The sequence below is a fragment of the Carassius carassius genome, chromosome 32 (genome assembly GCF_963082965.1).
Source record: "Carassius carassius chromosome 32, fCarCar2.1, whole genome shotgun sequence".
Classification (NCBI taxonomy): domain Eukaryota; kingdom Metazoa; phylum Chordata; class Actinopteri; order Cypriniformes; family Cyprinidae; genus Carassius; species Carassius carassius.
The window spans coordinates 23945524-23958526 of record NC_081786.1 but is presented as its reverse complement, the minus strand read 5'-3'; positions in this window follow the sequence as shown (position 1 = coordinate 23958526).

Sequence of the window (13003 nt, the reverse complement as noted above, 5' to 3'; positions counted from 1 at the left end):
GATGAATATGAGCCTCGATTGCAACATTGCGATGGTAATGTCCTCGCAATGAGAACATGAATCCACGAGCACTGACTCAGTGTGCTCAAGGCCCAGACATGAGATGCAGCGATAGTGAACATCAGATGGAGCCAGGAAGCGTCCACATCCAGAAACGCACAAGAGGAAGGCCATTTTTAAAAAGATGCTGCATCACTCATGGAGCTATTTTAGAATTGCTCTTTTGTGAAAATAAGTGTTGAAGCACCCAGGAGAGGTCACAACATAACCGCAGATTGACAATCTGGAGCACGCTGTCCAAACACCAAAAGGCAGCAGCACTGGTCCAGCAACCAATGCTGATGTGGCTTAACACCAACACTGAAAGATGCTGTCTTGTAGGCACTCTTGCCTGGGTAACCGGATCAGCTGAAAGGCTTGGCTCCGAAGCGAATAGCTGAATGTGTGACTGCACGTGTTCTCCTTATATACTCACACGGTGTGGCAGGGTGTGCGATGCAAAGATCGCACTACAAAACATATTGGCTTGTTTTGTTAAAATTCAAAGGTTATTCATCTCTAGCAAGATCCCAATTCGTCAGTCACTGACGTAACGTCGAACGTGACTAACTGAAAGGGAACTGTTGTTTTATGCCCAGCCAAGCATGAAATAACATAGGAAATGAATATGGGTCAATTTAGACCCATGTTGCTAATTCATTGGAAGGGGTTTGCATAGCTTGTGCATCAAAGGGTTAAAGGCAGTGAAAAGGTTATTAGTCAGTTATTGAATGTGTTAATTTAAAAAAAATGTCCAATGATATTTTCATAGGAGCCTGATAAAAATGAACATTTATAATAAATAAATGGTTGCAACTGACCAGACAGAATCAAATATTTCAAGTTTAATAAATACATGCATTTACTTTTGTTTAATTTACCCAAAATGTTCAAAAGAGAATACTACAAGTAGAAGCACTTAATTAAAGAAGAAACAATACAAGTATTGTTATGCCTCACCATAATACACTATACCCATAAGACCAAGGTATTATTCTTGTTTTTGAGTCCATGTTGAAAACTGGTTCCTCAAAAAATTTGGTAGAACTCTTTTCCCTTGCACTGTCACCTTTAGCTTGTTCTGTCTAGCTTTAGGACACAATTTTAGTAATCTGCTTTGTGACAGTTCCAATTGCTAAAAGTGCTATACAAATAAATCAGAAAGGAATTGAATTAACTCTCCTTACTCTGCGCTAATACCATGTGTAAAACACGAAAGAAGCTTTTAGTGTTCTCGTTTACTGGCATAAGCAGGCCACAGTATTGAACGCTGCCTTAGACTTCCAGCCAACACTACATGTCCCAGGAGACCGGGAATGGTCAGCTTCAGGCAAAGGCACAATAACTCACTTACTCACAAATGGGGACAACATGATCTTCAACTCCCTCTATGATACTAATTGGCTTATCGACCTCATTTCTGATGTACTACCTGCCTCTTAAGTATAATAAATGAATAAATAAATAAAATCCATCCTCTTGAAGCAGATGTGTAACCGCTCACCCAGATACAGTAAGTGATGTTTTAATGATGTGGATACAAGGGACAATTGTTACAGGGAGACCCATATTTTGAGTAAAATGTAAGTTAGTGGCAATTATACAGTATAATATATAGTTAGTATAATATTTGCAATAGTGCTATTGTACTGAATATCGGCATTACTGTGATTATCCGCTGCCAGGAACAGTGATACACATAACAACAGAAAGCCAGCTCACATGAACTGTTCTAGTACTTCTTTAACTGAGACCAGCAAATTTCAGCTCATCCAAGTAATGCAGGTTTGAATCTGACCTATGAGTTGTCCTGGATCTGTTCTAATATCTCGTCTACTATCAAATAATGTTATGTCTCATCTCCATGTTCTATCCAACAAAGTGGCAAGAAAAAAATTCCTGTAAAATCCAAATATATCAGAATGCACTGCCGATTTTAGACAGTCGATGTAACTATGCCAGATTTCATCAGTTTGTTGACTGTACAATCAATAACTTCAGAGGTGTGATTATTTATGTGGAAACATGAATACAAAGGCGTTCGAAATTGAGTTAATATTGGTGAATGCATAAAAGAGAACAAACTGATAAATTTAAAACATTGTCAAATTGTTATTATTATTAGTGTTTTTTATATTATTATTATTATTATTATTATTACTATTATTATTATTATTATTATTATTATTATTATTATTATTATCATCACTATTAAAATACTTTGCACACCAAAAATATAGATTTTTTTTTAAGTAAACTAGTTCATATATATTTTTATTTTTTAGACACACTTCATACCAGGTGTTTTTGTTTATTGTGTACTAAAAATTCAATTAATCTTTTGATACAGTTTATTAAATATTTTTTTTTTTTTACTTTGATGCTATATACAGTGTATATATATATATATATATATATATATATATATATATATATATATATATAGCAAATATTGAACTAAACAAAAATACAGCTGTTCATTGTTTGTTCAAAGCACTTCATAGTACATTAATGTTAGCGGATACAACTTTTGATTAAAAAAAAAAAAAAAACACATATTAGATGTTAAAAAGAACACTAAGATTAATAAACGCTGTAGATGCATTGTTGGTGTTGTTAATTGTTAAACTAGTGTAGTTAACTTTATTGTAATGTGTTGCTATCATTCTATTTGAAAACCCCCAGATTATTATTTTGCACTAGTCATCCTCTTTCAGCATATCTCACTGAGTCTTTAGGCAGATGCAGTTATTTTTAATAAATCATTCAGAGCTATGAGCACTTAGCCAAGGTCAAAAATGCTGTGAGCAGTGTTGAACAGAGGCTAAATAGCTACTCTAGTAATACTTGGTGGCAGAGCGAAATGGAGTCTGTGAACAAGCTGTCTACTGCACTGTTAATTGTAGTGTAAAAGAGCCTCTTTATGACAGCATTAAAGCTCCTTGCCGGTGACCATGGAGAACATTCCACAGTCCTTTAATGTAAACAATGCAATGCCTGAAAGTGCCAAGTTTGTTTATGTTTTTCTTTACATAAATCTGTCTTTCTGTTCTGTCTGTAAGATTTCAGGTCAAATTGTATGTGCCCTGATTGCCTTGAAAAGAAACACTGCAGTTGGGCTGATGTACGACCCTGGATGAAACAACTTGTCATGCCCTTCATGTATGTGTCTTGCACACATATAATCAGCAAGTGTGCATCTGACACAATGTCCCCTGTGTTGACATTTGTCTTCCAGGACAGGAGAAAAGACAGAATACTGCATTAATAAAGACGCAGCAAAATGATTATACATTTTAACCAAATTAAATATAATTAAATGTGTTGCGAAAATAATGTTTGAAAAATGTAAACTGATATTTCCTACTGACACACTACAGCAAAACATAGAAATAACTGACTTAAAGGGTTACTCCACCTCAAAATGAAAATTTTCTCATTAATCACTTACCCCCATGTCGTTTCAAACCGTAAAAGCTCCATTCGTCGTCAGAACACAATTTAAGATATTTTGGATGAAAACCTGGAGGGTTGAGACTGTCCCATAGACTGCCAAGTAAATAAAAGTGTTAAGGTCCACAAAAGGTATGAAAAGTTGTTGTCAGAATACTCCATCTGCCATCAGAAATACACAGAAGAGCACATGCAGCACAGTGATATGGAGTGACACAGATGAGACCGTTGACAAAGGAATTATAGAATAAAGTCATTATTTTTGCTTTCTTTGCTCACAAAAAGTGTTCCTGTCACTTCATATAACCCAGATTGCACGTCTGATGGCAGATTGAGTATTATGATAATGACTTTTCATACCTTTTAAGGGGTAAGTCAATGTCAATGTCACCTTTATTTATATAGCGCTTTAAACAAAATACATTGCGTCAAAGCAACTGAACAACATTCATTAGGAAAACAGTGTCAATAATGCAAAAATGAGAGTTAAAGGCAGTTCATCATTGGATTCAGTTATGTCATCTCTGTTCAGTTAAATAGAGTCTGTGCATTTATTTGCAATCAAGTCAACGATATCGCTGTAGATGAAGTGTCCCCAACTAAGCAAGCCAGAGGCGACAGCGGCAAGGAACCGAAACTCCATCGGTGACAGAATGGAGAAAAAAACCTTGGGAGAAACCAGGCTCAGTTGGGGGGCCAGTTCTCCTCTGACCAGACGAAACCAGTAGTTCAATTACAGGCTGCAGCAAAGTCAGATTGTGCAGAAGAATCATCTGTTTCCTGTGGTCTTGTCCTGGTGCTCCTCTGAGACAAGGTCTTTACAGGGGATCTGTATCTGGGGCTCTAGTTGTCCTGGTTTCCGCTGTATTTCAGGGATGTAGAGGTCCTTTCTAGGTGCTGATCCACCATCTGGTCTGGATACGTACTGGATCCGGGTGACTGCAGTGACCCTCTGATCTGGACACAGACTGGATCTGGTGGCCACGGTGACCTCGGAACAAGAGAGAAACAGACAAATATTAGCGTAGATGCCATTCTTCTAATGATGTAGCAAGTACATAGGTTGTTATGGGAAGTGTTTCCGGTTCCGGTTTACCTAATTAATGCAGCCTAAAAATCATTTAACGGATTTGGATAATAAAAGCATATTAGTATGTTATGTGTATGCCAGGTTAAAGAGATGGGTCTTTAATCTAGATTTAAACTGCAAGAGTGTGTCTGCCTCCCGAACAATGTTAGGTAGGTTATTCCAGAGTTTGGGCGCCAAATAGGAAAAGGATCTGCCGCCTGCAGTTGATTTTGATATTCTAGGTATTATCAAATTGCCTGAGTTTTGAGAACGTAGCGGACGTAGAGGATTATAATGTAAAAGGAGCTCATTCAAATACTGAGGTGCTAAACCATTCAGGGCTTTATAAGTAATAAGCAATATTTTAAAATCTATGCGATGCTTGATAGGGAGCCAGTGCAGTGTTGACAGGACCGGGCTAATATGGTCATACTTCCTGGTTCTAGTAAGAACTCTTGCTGCTGCATTTTGGACTAGCTGTAGTTTGTTTACTAAGCGTGCAGAACAACCAGCCAATAAAGCATTACAATAATCTAACCTTGAGGTCATAAATGCATGGATTAACATTTCTGCATTTGACATTGAGAGCATAGGCCGTAATTTAGATATATTTTTGAGATGGAAAAAAACTGTTTTACAAATGCTAGAAACGTGGCTTTCTAAGGAAAGATTGCGATCAAATAGCACACCTAGGTTCCTAACTGATGACGAAGAATTGACAGAGCAACCATCAAGTCTTAGACAGTGTTCTAGGTTATTACAAGCAGAGTTTTTAGGTCCTATAATTAACACCTCTGTTTTTTCAGAATTTAGCAGTAAGAAATTACTCGTCATCCAGTTTTTTATATCGACTATGCAATCCATTAGTTTTTCGAATTGATGTGTTTCACCGGGCTGCGAAGAAATATAGAGCTGAGTATCATCAGCATAACAGTGAAAGCTAACACCATGTTTCCTGATGATATCTCCCAAGGGTAACATATAAAGCGTGAAGAGTAGCGGCCCTAGTACTGAGCCTTGAGGTACTCCATACTGCACTTGTGATCGATAGGATACATCTTCATTCACTGCTACGAACTGATGGCGGTCATATAAGTACGATTTAAACCATGCTAATGCACTTCCACTGATCCACTGACAACAAAGTATTCAAGTCTATGCAAAAGAATGTTGTGGTCAATTGTGTCAAACGCAGCACTAAGATCCAATAAAACTAATAGAGAGATACACCCACGATCAGATGATAAGAGCAGATCATTTGTAACTCTAAGAAGAGCAGTCTCAGTACTGTGATACCGTCTAAATCCTGAAGTGATTAATCACAAAATTTGTTAGCTTACTATGGTCATTGCTTCTGTTGAACTCTATTGGTAATGATGTAACGTTTGACCAAAGTTGCTTTTGGGAAACGCACCCCAGAAAAAAAAAAAAAAAAAAAAATTGCATAAGTCCAAACCCACTGAGACAAAGAGGAGCCACTGCACACCTTTACTACTTTGTTATGCTAAAAAATTTACGTAAAAAAAAGGATTCTGTTAATCATAAGAAACTGAAAAAAAGATATATACATACATACATATATATATATATATATATATATATATATATACATATATATATATATATATATATATTGTCATGAGTGTTACAATGATGGTTTTGTGTGTGTGTGTGTGTGTGTGTGTGTGTGTGTGTGTACAGTACCATTATGATCTGGCAACCACAGCCTATGTAACTTGCAAAGATTTCTAAATGCTAAATACCCTGTTTTTAAATATGGTCATTGTTTGTGATAGTCATTTACAGCTTTCTTGTAATTCTAACACATAATAAAAACCCATTTGCTTCACTTTACCATAACACACAATCAGTGATACATATTACTTTGTTATCCCACCATTTCTTTTTTTTTTTTTTTTTCTACAAGGTGCGATTCTGTCAGATTCAGAGCAGTTGAATGATCAAACGTACTTGCATGTGAATTAATTAAAACACCTTTAACTTTAAATATGTTAAAAGTCACAATATATCAAGTGTCACATAATATGTGATAGAATCTCTTAAGGTGCTGCTCTTCCCCGAGCATCTTTCCTACCAGAAGGCTTACCTAAAAATAATGAAGACACATGAGTAATGTTGTCCTGATCCCCTACCTTTCTTCATCATTTCAGATGTAGTTTTTTTTTTTTTTAATGCTATAAACTGTTGTTGGTGAAAATAATTTGTAAAATAAACGTAAAAAATTAAAATACAATAAATGCAACAATTTTACTAAAGTGGTAGCTGTGGTGTAAAGCGTGTCAGAAGCCTGTATTCTCAAATGATGGATTTATCCTAAATAAATGTATAATATCCTTAAAGCCTAAAGGGGGTCGCACACCGGACGAGAGGCGCAGCGCCGCGTCACGTCGCGCCACGTCGCGCCATGTCTTTAAAATTCGAACACATTATTCTCAATGAGTGTACACACACCGGCGGCGCCACTCGGCGTCTGTCCGCGGCGCCCAGCTACGACTCAGAACTCTGTTCAAATTCCTGCCGCGCCACAGAGCGCCATCTGCATAGTTTTATATTAAATAACATCATATTTGTTTCAAACCGTTGTTTATACATTATACCAAGATACCACTGCTGCAAAATACTAGGCTACCTACATTAGTTGTACACAGAGGTGGGTAGTAACGAGTTACATTTACTTCGTTACATTTACTTGAGTAATTTTTTGGGGTAACTTATACTTTTCGGAGTACATTTAAAGATGGGTACTTTATACTCTTATTTGAGTAAATATTGGGGGAAATATTTGTACTTTTACTTCGTTACTGTGGGCGAGGCTCCTCTCGTTACTTTATCTTAATGCAATAAATGTTATAAATGCTTCAGTTTATTCCAAACGCGCCGTCTACTTTTCTCTGGGCAATGAACGATGCCCATTCGCGAATGATTCATTCTTTTGAGTCAATTCTGTTCAAAGGCTTGATCAAACCAATTGCCAAACGAGTGAATTGGTTCATGAATCAGTTTGGATGATTCCTTCAGTTCCCTGCCGCGCGCGCTGAGTGTCTGAAGTGGTTCACTCGGAGTTGTAACGTTTAAGAACATCAGCAGCGTTGAAAACGTGGCTGGAACTGCACTGAATTGAAAGCAAATCTGCAAAGGCTATTATTTGCTAGCGATGGAGATCCTTATTAGATGAACACCGCGTGTGCTGTCTACTGTTCAACAGGTAATAACTTGGGCTACATTCGATTACATTACACGATACCACTGTGACATTAGTTTGTTGTATGTGTGTGGCTTATAACAGAGGGGAGTCAAGTTGAATGCAGCTTCCAAAAGACAAAAAATAGCCGATTAAGATTTTATTAATTTTAATACAGTCACACCGCAGCGAGTACGATCAGCAAGTCCAGCTGCTAAATTCAGATCTGTGATTGCTTGCTGGCGCTGAGCCAGAGATAGATGCGTTTTTACAGCACTGCGCATTATAACCAATCACACATGATTCTTTTGAGCTTATTAAAGCATTGGCCAATCAGAGGTGTTCCGATGAGTCATCGCTAAAATGCCGTTGCTTCCTTCACTCGCTCCTGAATACCTCTTTCTGGCGAAATGGCGAATTCTCTCGACAGAAACAACAAAGTGCAGATGTGTGTACGAATCTTTAATTAAGATATTGATTTCACAGTGTTAACAGTTTCAGTGATTTTAATGGGAGTTTCTGAGAGTGATTGAAATCTAGACTGTCAGTGAACATGATCTTTAATAATGTAAAGGTTATTTGCTCTCTTTCTGAACAATGAAAGATTAGTAGCAATATTTATATCACATTAACTTTCAATGTTAAATTCACATTTAATATAAAGTCAGTCGTATTAAAAATATGTTATGGCATGACACCTAAATCTGTTACTTAAGTAAACAGACAGGGTTTTTTAATAAATTACATAAATTGGAGTAAAGGCTGATGAAATATATGCATTTATACACGCACACATACATTACATACATTTTATCTATATATCTAAATAAAAATAGGCTCAGTATATATGACCCAAAGTAACTAGTAACTAACTACTTGAGTAGATTTTTTATCCGATACTCTTTTACTCTTACTCAAGTAACTATTAAAGACTAGTACTTTTACTTTTACTTGAGTAAATATTTCTAGAAGTACTTTTACTTTTACTTGAGTACAGTTTTTGGGTACTCTACCCACCTCTGGTTGTACAGCTTGAATAAAATGTAAACATATATAATTAAATGTATAATAAACGTAGTCATTTTAATCTTTTATTTTTCTCTTGAGACATATTTTACATAGGCTACGCAAAATATTACAGTATTTGCCTGTCGTGATTACATTCAGTCTCAATGGCAGCCACCTAGTGGATTTACAAGGTCACAACCATCACAACACACTTCAGGTCATTTAAATAGCGGAGTAGCGGGCCGCAAAAGACGACAAACTAATCAAGGACATAGGGAAATACCCGGATTCAAATATTCAAAAGACAACACTAAGTAATAAACGTGGAGGAAGATCGCGTTTGTCATCGGTTTTTCAGGTAAGAATGTCTAATTTTCGATCTGAGGTAAAATATTCAGTGACAGTCCTTAGAAACGTTAAGATATAAGCATACCTAGCTATATAATTTGTTTTAGCTTCTTTGTTTTTACTAGGCAAACAAATCAGTATTAGTAGCTACAGCATTAGAAATGTTGAAAATTGCTTATAATAATACAAAACAATGGATTAATGGCAATCTAGTAGCTAGTGATAATCTAGACTAAATTATAAGATTCTTTTCATTAATTAATGTTCAAAACTCATCAATGATCAATTAAAATAATATATTTAAAATAATAATAATAAATGAATTAAAACTCATCTTCATCTTGCTGCTCAGAACTTGATTCAATATTGAGCTCCAGCAGAATGTGCGCGTCCGGTGTGCGATACCTCGAGCTGTCCTACATGTGGTGCGACGCGACGCGGCGCTTCTCTACCGGTGTGCGACCGCCTTAATCCTAACCCTATAGTAAGTACTCATTGTTATCTAATATTACTCTCCAATTGTATAATTACACAGTAATAAAGATCATATTAATATGATTTGCAAACCATAAATAAATTCTTAAGTCAGAATTTGAAAAAGAATATTGAAGGGGTAGTTCACCCAAAACTGAAAACTGATCATTTCCTCACCTTCAAGTTGTTTCACACTGGTATGAGATTCTTTCTTCCATTTAACACAAACAAAGATATTTTGAAGAATGTTGGTAACCAAATATTTGACAAAATGGTTACTATTAACTGATTGGTTACCAACACTCTTCAAAATATATTATTTTTTGTTCAGCAGCTGAAATAAATTAATTAAGTTGTTTTTGAACAACTCAAGGGTGAGTAAATGATAATATGGGGTTGAACGATCCCTTTAAAGAAACACAGAGCTACAACAAATGCCTTAAAATACCCTCAGTCTCACTATTATTCTTTCTATCTTCTACTTCAACTCTTACTTCAGTAATGAGATCTTGAATGGAGATTCTCCTAAAGCTGATTTTGGGAGCTGTTGCTCTGGTACTTTATGGAGCTCGGACACAGCTGTCAGTGCAGCTGAGAGGAGGGGAGAGAGGGGGCTCCTCATTCTGTCTCCTGCGGTCTACATCGATCATTCTCCAGGGGGAGGCTGTGGGAGCCCTCTCTGTGAACCCAATCAAAGGGGGTGTTCATCAAGAGTATCTGCCAAAAATCTCATTCATGGCTGGGTTAACCTCCAGCAAGCACAAACAGTAACTTAGCATTCCTCAAGCTCAAAGTTATCTGAGCTAGATCTATCAACTGATATTTTAAGCAAAAATGTTTTTTAAAAACTAATGTGCAAAACTAATGAGTGCATAACTAATGTACAGATTCCTATGAATTTTCGTTCAGGCTGCATCATATTCCTACAGACAGCCAATAAGTCACATTATTTAAATAGTTTATAGCCTTTTTAAGGGAAGATAATAATTATAATTTTATTTTTCTAAATAGATTTTCTATTGCCAAGTTGCATAATTTCAAGGCTGTTTTCAATCAATGAAAAAAAAAAAAAACTTTTTGCAATGCTTGACACAATATTTTAATTATGCTTGTGATGGAATGACCTACACCAACCCTACACCTAACCCTAACCCTCACGGGAAACTTTGTACATTGTTACTTTCTCAACAAAAAATAAATAAATAAAATAAACTCATTCTGTATGATTTATAAGCGTTTTGAAAATTGGGGACATGGGTTATGTCCTCATAAATCACCCTCTACTTGTAATACCTGTGTCATACCCATGTCATTATACAGAGTTGTGTCCTGATATGTCACAAAAACAAGAGCATACACACACACACACACACACTAAATCTAAATGGGGACATTCCATAGGCATAATGGTTTTATACTGTACAAACTGCATTTTCTATTGCCCTACACCTAAACATACCCCTTACAGAAAACTTTCTCCATTTTTTTTTTTTTTTTTTACCAGTTTTACAAATAAGGACGTCCCAAAAGGGAGGGTTTTTTTTTTTTTGAAGATTTTGTCAGATTTAGCTCACTTTTGGGTACAACTTTGTCCCCAAAATATGGTCAATGTGGGTATACACTCTCTCTCTCTCTCTCTCACACACACACACACACACACACACACACACACACACAAATGAAAAATTGCAGAAGTAGTACATCTGCTGACCTCCTGTTGAAGACTCCTATCTTAAAGAGTAATGCTCTGTCAAGGCTGTACTGCAGTCATTCATGGTTCCTATTTGTTTCTGGACCTTTTTGCTTTCAGACTCACATGAACTGAAGTAGAGTGATTATATTGCCCTGTGGTGATCATTCTGCTCTTTACCCTTGAAAATTCCTTGGTCAGTTCAGCAGTTTTTTAGGTCCATGTCTGACTGGATGGCAGATGGACATTGAATTAATTTTATGACATTTATTTGCATTTGAGCCAATGATTCTGCATACTGCAAATCTATTCTGCTTTCATCAGCAACTTCTTCAACAAAACAAATATGAACTGTCATGTTTTTACTCATGAGCAGTGGCTTTCTTTCTCTGTACTTTCCATTTTTCATTATTAGAAAATGTCCATTCTCACTGAAAAAAAGGAACCTCTTGGGAGCCGCTGATGAGTTAAAAATGACTAGGAAATATGTTTTTTTCAGTTTTTCTGTCAGTGAGAGATATCTTTGCCTGCGCATCGTTCACAGACATTCTGTCATATGAGTGGCAGGGATATTTCTTCCATATCAGTGGCAGAAAAGGGATAAAGTAAATCTCATGCAGCAATTGTGTCACTCACTTGTGATAGACATGTGAAATGTATATCGTAGCATGTCAAGAGAATAAATCATCCTATCATCTTTCCGGGGATAAAAAAAACAAAAAAAAAAACAAGACAGCCTGATAGCAACTGAAAAAAAAGTAAATTATAATAATAATTTTGTAAATAATAGTAAATAGTATTTATTAAGCAATACAATTTACAATAATATATAACACTTACAGCTTATGTAATATAGCACAAAGGTATTGTGTGCATATTTGGATGCAGCCAAGCCTTTCCAGTAAAGCACTTCCAGTTAAAGTCTGTGAGACAAGACATTGACTGATATAAATGCTAAAATGAAAAATGACTTATTATATGTGTTACCACAATACTAATGTGATAAAATAACTTGTTTAGTCTGTATGTGCACTGATAGATGCTGTCTTTCACTTTGTGTCTTTTGTATAATAAGTTCAAGCACAACAGAAAGAGAGCTTATAAGAAAATTCCACTCAACATAATTACATATTGGTAATACATATAACCAGAAGTAAGCTTAGAAAGGTATGTCATTCACTACCAAGACTTACCATTTTACCATTTATAATGACAAGAATGCAAATTTCACATTTCTGATTTTAATTAATTTCCCTACTAGGCTATCATTGTAAAGGGAACATAATTTATGTTAATTTCTGGAACATGGAACATTCATAATCAAAATGTAATTTACATATTTTACTTTTTAGCTTTGAGGTTAACTTAACATCTATGTTGGTATCCTACTTAACAGGTAAAATAAACTTTTTATTGTACATAAGTAATGCATTCAGTCTTTCACTAGCAGGAGTCTAGAGATATTTCTGAATCATCTTGCACACATATTTGTACAGTATTCTTGTGCAATCAAATATGCACTAGGATAACTATTTCTACTCAATACCACCTGCCACTGAATAGCAACAGTAAGAAGCAAATCATGGTTCATGGCTGTAACATATGCCATGTCCTAATTACTGATGATAGCTCCATGTACTTGAATTTGTCTCATAGCACCACATTGGATTTATATTTAATAACAAATAACAACATTAATTAATTCATATATTTCTGTATG